Source organism: Aulonocara sp. 'chitande type north' Nkhata Bay, linkage group LG14 (genome assembly GCF_057382095.1).
Source record: "Aulonocara sp. 'chitande type north' Nkhata Bay isolate Kocher_YH1m ecotype deep benthic linkage group LG14, A_spYH_male_GT1.1, whole genome shotgun sequence".
Taxonomy (NCBI): Eukaryota; Metazoa; Chordata; class Actinopteri; order Cichliformes; family Cichlidae; genus Aulonocara; species Aulonocara sp. 'chitande type north' Nkhata Bay.
The window spans coordinates 39100903-39109377 of NC_141357.1; the positions used below are offsets into that span (position 1 = coordinate 39100903).

An 8475-nucleotide genomic window follows, 5' to 3' on the forward strand; every position below is an offset into this window, starting at 1 on the left:
TCTACACTATTGGAGAACCCAAGAATTTACACCCATTTCATGGCTGGATGTTAGTCAGTGCAGACTTTTGCACATCTACAGTACGTTTCCTCATCGTGGCCAATGGAAGCTTTTTAGTTTAGACTTGCAATGTACACCTGGGAACTGGTTTGGATCCGTTTTCTATCTTTTCAAGTCAAATATCTCAGCTTTACTTTAAATTACAGTTAAAACAGTGACCAAAGCTGCAAACGCAACCTTTAACATTTAAACTGTGCCGTTTTGTGCATGTTTTTTTTGCTCCAAGCCACATGCAGCATCCACACGGCCAATCCTCTCATGACGATACACAGCAGGGTGATTAAACGTTTATATAAGAAGCAACTACAGCTGATGTAATGTTAACAACTGACATGTTTGAAACTGATCATTTGTCTACGTGTCTTCCATTGTAAACCTACTAATCAGTGCTAACATTGATAACATTAACAGTGTTCAGTTTCATAAATCATAAACTGTCACGATCTATGCTAACGGTCCCTATGATGTTCCAGTTACCAAAGCAGCGGAGATAGTAATAAACCACTGGACCACCAAATATGCCTCCTCGTGGAGCCGTATCTTCAATCCACGTATTTCCTCAGAAGTATGAGTTCCCCAAACGCACCGACAGAGGTGGAAACTGTTTTTGCAAACTGTTCCTTTATACATAAATATAATACTGAGACACAAAATGATACAAACAAAAAGAGAACGTCGTGAAGCATTCGGTGCAGTTTTCCTCAGTAAAACCGTCATCAGCCCATAAAAGCTGAAGGTTTTTGATATTTCAGTCAAACAGCAGCAGGTCGGACTCACGGACTGCTGTCGGTCTGTTGTTCGTTCCACTCCCCAAACTAATCTGGTTTAATCCCAACAGGAATCCAGCAAACTAACGCCTCTACATCTAAAATCTGAGCACGCAGCTTTTCATTACTTCCATATTAGAGCTCTGTGCTAATACGGCTCGATTTAACACAGCGGCTAATGTCCCCAAAACAGCTCCGAGTGTCTCAGGTTGTTAACGTCTGCAGCACACATCGAGTTCACGAAGGCCTTAAAGTTTGCAAACACCAGTTTATGAAGACAGGATTCACCAGGATTCATCTTCCACAAGTTTCCTGTTGGAATCTTAGTTCAGATTTAAAATTGACAGACATGACAGCACAGCAGTAAATACTGAAAACCAAAGAAGACACTGACACAGTGAGGTGTTTTCACTCTCCTAACCCTGAACAGGTGAGCTGAGACCAGCTCGAGGTTAACGGGGAAGCAGTGACGCCGTCCTCACCCTGCTATGAGGATGTAGATGTTTCGGTCAGTTTTGAAGTCTTTGTTTTTCTTCTTCACATTAAAAATAAAGAAAATCCTTTAAATAATTTGATGCCCGAGTAGTTTTGGACTGAGAACCAGAATTCATGCTGTCGTTGTGTTTCTTCAAACTTATTTGATCTCCTTCGTCCATCCGTCAGAGTGCGAAGCCTCCGATCTCTGGTGTCACCTAAGGACAAACTGCTGGGCTTAAAAATGTGACAGGAGGTTTGTAAACCTGAAAACCTTCTTTTAAACACAAACACTCCTCTGAAAGACGAGTGTAGCCACCGCCACCACAAAAGCACCCAAACATGAGCAGAAAGGGCCGAGAGCGGGGCTGCCGGTGGCTGTTGTGTCTCTAAACCAAACACTGAGTGTCTGAACAGCAGCCAAGCCTGAAGGGGCAACCGGCGAGCCAACAACGCCGGTCCTCATGGCAACCGTAGTAGTAGTAGCAGCGAAAGAAAGAAAATCGAGCTATTCAGAGAATGCACAACAACGTTTAATGTGTTACTCCACTGTGTGTCTAACACTGGAGGTGGGTGGAGTTTGGTGATACGTAACAGCTGGTGTGAGAGGACGCGTGGCTGCAGCGTTCAAAGAACACAAACGTGCAGACTTTAAAAATGGAGCAGCGACTGAACGACATCTACGAACGCCACAAGGAGGATGATGTCATCATCACAGACTGTATATAAAAGATGGATGAAACTTCCTGGTCGGAAATGTAGAGCAAACGTCTGAAACCTGCAGTCACGACAGAGTCACCATAAAACAGCTTCCCCACCTCACAGAGTGTCATTTACAAAAAGAAGACAGGACTCAAGGGACGAAGGAGCAGAGAAAGGATGGAAGGAAGGAAGGAAAGAAAAAGACAAAAAGAAACAAGGAAACGAAGGAAGGAAGGTTTTGAAAGCATTACTCAAAACATATATTTAGAAGAACATTTAGAAAGAAGTTTTTCTTTGAAACATTTTTAAAACTGGTTTAAAAATCAGAGATTTGTGTAAATATTTGTTAGGAGTTCATCAGCCTTCAGTGTCGGTCCTCAGAAGGGCAGACAGATATGTGTGTGTGTGTGTGTCTGTGTGTGTGAGTGTGTGTCTGTGTGTGTGTTCACACTGTAGCGATGGACACAGGCCAGAGCGTCCCCAATGAGCACGCACAGACCAGGGAAGAGCCCACCAATCAGAGCGCTGCTGCCACAGTTTTGCTGTCGCGGGGGGCCACTGGCATCAATCAGGTCCTCAGGTACCTGCCAATAAAACACACACACACACACACACACACACTGTTTACTTGTTGTTTACCTCCTTCACTCTGCAGCAGCCAATTAGGGTTCAAAGAGAGACTCAAAAAGTTGCATCACTTAAAGGGTCAGTGAACCCAAGTTAATCAAATCAAAGCTTTTGTGCTTCAAAGAATCATTTTATGTAAAAAACACAAACTCAGTGAACTTCAGATAAAAAAAAAAAACAAGATTTTAGCAGCTTCATAATCAGAGCAGACGGCGAAGACACCGAGAGACAGAAGTACAGCACACTCACCTGGAGACAGCGAGGGTCTGCACCTGAGACACACTGCAGGGATTCAGCTCACACTGAGCATCAAAGTTTCATTCAACACAAACCAGAAAGTTTTTACATCTATGTTTCTTCTTCAGGGATCTTTTGTTTTTTTAATTAACACAACAATTAAACAAAAAACCTTGACAAAAACAACACAAACCAAACATAACAATGTGCACAAAGGATGTAAAATTACAAAAGCATGTCAAAACTTTCAATGCAGTTATTAAAATGTGATGAAAAAACAGCAAAATCACGATCAGAACAAACAAAAAGAAATCAAAAGCCACAAACTGATGTAAAATTGCACAACAATAAATACATAAAGGTCCTTTATTGTAAATGTCATAAATGTCACTTCAGGTCAGAACATGATGTGAGATGACAAACAGTTGGCCAAAAAGATGCAACATGTGGACACAAAATAACAAAATGACCTCAAAGAGCGATGAAATTCCCCCAAGACAAAAGTGAAATGGACACAAAGTCACGTGAAATTACCTCCAAAAACTGTCCAAAAACAGATGTAATTACACACACGAAAAGACCGTAAAATGATGTGAAATCACAAAACTTTAAAGGATGACCAGAAGTGACAAAAGCAGAAGCAAAAGCGCCAAAATGACGTCAAATAATATAAAATTAGAGAAAAAAGACAGAAGATGCTATGAAACAACCGAGAGACATAAAAGCTGCTTTAATATACCTCCACCTTGTGGCCACAGGAGGAACTACAGCTGTGGGGTGATGGGTTAACACTGGAGGAGCCTTTTACACTAAAGTGTTTCCTCCTTCTGACTGACCACAGTTTTTGTTTCACCTCAGCCTCTGCCGGGTTGGAAACACGCACAGAGTCAGAATGTCAGCTTCAGTGTGCACAAACTGACACAAAATACCCACAAACACAAACAAACACACAAAACAACCAAAAGCAGCATCAAAATCGCCACAAAGTGGTTTAAAATATCTGCAAACACATAGAAAATGGTCCAAAGGGCAGAAAATGAAAACAAACTGATGCAGCATCAGCCAATCAAATCCCACAGAGACATAAAAGAACCAAAAACATCACAAAGAGACAAAAAATTATAATTAACAGTTGAGAAATCACAAAAAACAACCACAAAATGAACCATCTTACATCATTTAATCCTCACTGTGCACTAAGGGCTCCACAATGATGTAGAAAGCAAAGATAAACGACAGATGACAATAAAAGTAATTCACAGCATCTTCTTCAGTCCTGAAGGACACGATGAACGACCCCGAGCGCCTCCTCTGGCGCCACCTGGAGGACAGGCACACACTTGAGGTACTGCTTCTTCACCAGCTGCTTCTCATCACGCTTGTCACCCCGCGTGTGTCAGTGAGCCGTGTGATTGGCTCATTAGTCGGTATAAAAACAAAGGCAAGCAGCCAGCCAATCAGCACAAAGAAAACAGACCTCTGCTGCTTTCCCAGCATGCCTTGGGAGCGTGGTGGTCCGGCGAGTTGGAGCTGAACAGGAAGATCAAAACCTAAAATAATAAACGGGACACAAATTAAATTAAAGATTTAAAGTTAAACACCAACAGCTTGGTGAGTCCGAAGGATCAGAGCCGATATTCTGATATATGAGCCGATGTTGTCTTTCAGGCACATTAATCATAGTCAGAATTATTAGTGAGTTGTCATTAAGGCCGTAAGGAAGCGTGAACACTGTGTAAATAAGAGAGAGTTTATGTGTGGGCTCTGTGGGGAGCTGTAACCATCCGCTTGGTGGTTTCGTCCCTTTAGTCGCAGCCGTGTTGCTGTCGGTGAGACCGAGAGCAGCTGATGGCTTTCGCAGGTCTGCTGTGTGGGACGGGTCGAGTCCAGGTCACAACCGCAAAGTCATGACTGGAACACTTTCAACGGGAGTGTGAGGGAGCTCCAGCAGGTCAGAGATACTGGAAACTGGGAACACCACCCCCACCCCACCACACCCGCCCACCGGCTGTGTGTTAAATTAATTTGTTCTTTTCCACCAGCTCATCCCTGCAGCTGTCGTTGCCACAGACGCACAAAACAAGCGCTCCTCTGTCTGCTGAGACGTCACTGTGTTTGTTTCCGTCTGTTGGCCGCATCAGGTAACAAAGGGCCGTCCGAGGAGACATGCACAGTCGTTAGCAGGAATCAAACCTGAGACCTGTCGTCCGTCAAACAGCAACAAACCTCTGTCAGCGGATCAGATTCTCGGCTTGCCTGGCCTCAGACAAACTTCCCCACCGGCCTCGTGTTTATTTTAAGTTTTTTCTCACGAGTGCAGGTTAACATCGCCGCAGCTGCTACTGTGCACTTTACTTTATTTTTTTACTTTATTTTCATGGCTTCTGTGCTTCAAAAAGAAGTCCAGCTGTATAAAAATAACTCACTGCTCACTTGATCATTAAAGGTGGACATAGCCACGCCCCCTAGTTATCAAACTTAATACACAGCGAGACCGTGGCTGTTTTTGTACCAGGCCGTAAACGTGATTATTCCTGCTGTAAAGTTTTAATGAGGACAGACTCACTGCCGGAGCCTCAAGTGGACATTAGAGGAACTGCAGCTTTTGACACGCCTGCGTTGTCCCTTGCTTCAACATCAGCGTGACTTTTATTTTGAAACTTCCTTTCAATCAAGACTGGACTCAGTTATTCAGAGGTGCCTGTAACTTCTTTATTGCAATAATGTGAACAATGTTTTCTTCTTTGCAAACAGAGACAGTATAAAAGATGCCAAAGTGAAGCTAACACAAAGGTGCCTTCTTTTAACAGCCAGCAGGGGGCGACTCATCTGGTTAAACAGGCTTGCTGTATAAAAACGACCCTCGCTCTGCGAACACAGGAAAGTCTCTCTGAGAGCTCTCGTACCGAAACCTTCAGACGACAGAAAAACTTTGGTCCAAACTCTAAACACTGCAGTACTACTAGAGACTACGAGATACATGTGCGTGTATTTTAACTCATGTTAACTCTTATTTCCATTCATATGGATTCATGATGTCTGCACCGCTCCGAGAGATGCTTCACATTGCATCGTTCACCTGTACATTAACAAAGGCCTTCTGTTCTATTCATTTTGTGAATTTTGCTCATTTTAAGATTATCCGGGTTTGTTCACTGGCTAAGCACTGTTTTGTTTTTGGACTGCTGTTTGAGACACGTCTGCTGAGCTCTTCAGCTTTTGAAACTTAGACTCGTTTTTGTACTTGAACTTTTGTGTTTCCCAGCTCTGTGCCGAGTCCTCCTGTCTTTAGCCCAAGCTTGGTAAATATCCTGCAACCTTCAGCTGTTATTCAGGCACCGGTGGCTGCTCTCACTTCCCTCCATAAAAAAGCAGAGCTGAGTCTGTGCTTCGCCAACTGTCCCCTTAAAGGAGATTAGAGTTCTCGGAGCGGAAAAGAAAGTGTTGCTCATTTGTCTCCCTGCAGGATTTTCTGTCCCGTCGGTCCGCCGTCCTGCTGACTCTGCGGTAACGGCGTAAAGCTCCAGCTGATGATTCATGGATCGGATGACTCAGATCTTGTGAGTGAAGCTTCTCTGGGCCAAATCAAGCCGGTAGGATTCCCCCTGGATATTCCCTGCCGTCCTCGGTCTCACGCCTCCAGCTTTCCTGGATCTCACTGTTTACTCAGTCAGCTCTCACAGTGAAAGCTGAGCCGCGGCTCTGTGTGGATCTGCTCTGAAGGTTATCGGGAGGTCTGAAGGTAGTCAGACACCAAAACAAAGACACACAAAACTCTCATCACAGGAGTTTACCAATCCAGGAGCTGCTCTTAGCTACACCACCACATCAGCAGTCGAAACACTTAAACCTGCAAAGGTTCATCAGACATGTGACCATGGGCCTGTTCTGCTTCTCCTTGTTTCCTGTTATAAACATCTCCTGCTCATGTTCCACATGGCCAAAGTTTCTAATAAAGAGCTCAGACGGCTGTAAACAGTCAGTTTATCGCTGATGTCATATAGAGGTCACATCCCTAATATGGCCGGTGGGCACTGAAGCTCCACCCACCAAGCTTTTAGTTTATGAGGGGCATCCAATCAGAAGAGCATTACCTTAAAGACGAGCTAAAACTGCTCATTTGAGACAGAGGATGAACTGAGAGGACTGGTATATGATTCTATAAAGTAATGATTATTTTGATTTGTGAATCATACAAAGCTACTCATACAAAGCAGTAATTGAGTGTAAGAAACGTTGTTGTGGGCTTTGATGGTTTTGGTCAGTGGTTGTTGATCAATGGTCATGAGAATTTGCATAATTAAGATTAAGGAACCGACCTCCCAGCCCATTGTTCCTCCAGTGGGCTGGTTTCAGTCATTATGCAAATGTTCTGTTTATGAGATTGAAACCTGCGGTCAGCTGAGACTGAAGAAGTCACTTGGATGAGTGACAAAACGTTTCTCCCACAAAACGCTACGTCCAGATGAACAGAATCAACTTTTTGGAGGTCCTTGTGTTGTTCAGCATCCATCTTCTACCTTTAAGACTCCACATGGCTGAGTTATTTAAAAAAAAAACACAATAAGTGTGTGTTTACTCAGGTAATTTCTGCTGTAAAGTTTGAACATTTTAAATATTTTTTACATGGGTGTGTATGGGGACGGACTCTAGTGGACATTGTCAGGCTGCTGCTTTGATGGACAGATTTCAACAGCTGATTGTGAACAAACGAAAGAGCTTCAGAGCCGCTGCAGGCTCTGAAGCTTTGATGCGGCGTCACCATCGCGAGTCAGGCTTTGAATACGTCAGCTGACCTGATTTGCTAATAACCTTTTTAATTACATTTGTGACAACTGAATTCTTGGCATGATGCTGCTTTGCCCAGGCGTTTCGTCAGCCATGTTGGCTCCACAAGCCCGCTCCCTGACCCTTGCTGCAGGTAACTGTGTTGTCTCTGTTGCCAGGGTGACGTTACTGATGAACGGTCCAAAAAGGGCAAACAATGACTCACCTGAAGCGTCACTTATTTCTCACCTTTAAATGTTCCTGTTAGTTTAACCGCTCCTGATTCCTGTTCAGCCAAGTGAATCAGCTGACAGCGCCTAACTGTTTCCACGTAACGTACAAGAACAGCAGCTCAACCGACAATAAGTTATATGAGCATTCAAATAACCAGCACTCGGACATCACACCACAAAATCAGTAAAATAACTGCGACACAGATCCACTGTGATGGAGTCACACTTGAAACACTCCAAGAAATGCTAGCTAACTTTAGCGTAGAAATAGAGTTGGATGCTAAAGGCCTTTTCAGGCATGTAGCAAACATGTTTAGACAAACTTGAGCATGCCAGGTTTGTTTAGACAGTAAAGTAGCTTCTTGTATTTAGGTAGGCAAAGTGTGTAGTTTAGACAGGGGTTGTGTCTTATTAGTGGGCGATAAAAAAATCACACAAACAATGAAGCTAGCAGTTAGCACAGCGTATGCTACTGCCTGTGTTAAAGGGCCATAACACCACTAAACACCAGACGCTGTTCTCCCAGCACAACACAGACTCCAAGACAAACTGCACATGAGGACAGAAACTAAATCTCTCACAGGCTTAGACGGAAACAGAAAACATTA

At 43.6% G+C, this 8475-nt stretch overlaps 1 long non-coding RNA gene across 1 annotated transcript; it reads left to right on the forward strand.

Moving 5' to 3' along the window:
* Nucleotides 1–4372: 4372 nt before the first annotated feature.
* LOC147315247 (uncharacterized) lies at nucleotides 4373–6968 on the forward strand. The gene is made up of 3 exons (XR_015124546.1): nucleotides 4373–4478; nucleotides 4677–4818; nucleotides 4910–6968. It is a non-coding gene; the product is annotated as an uncharacterized LOC147315247 (long non-coding RNA).
* Nucleotides 6969–8475: the final 1507 nt, after the last annotated feature.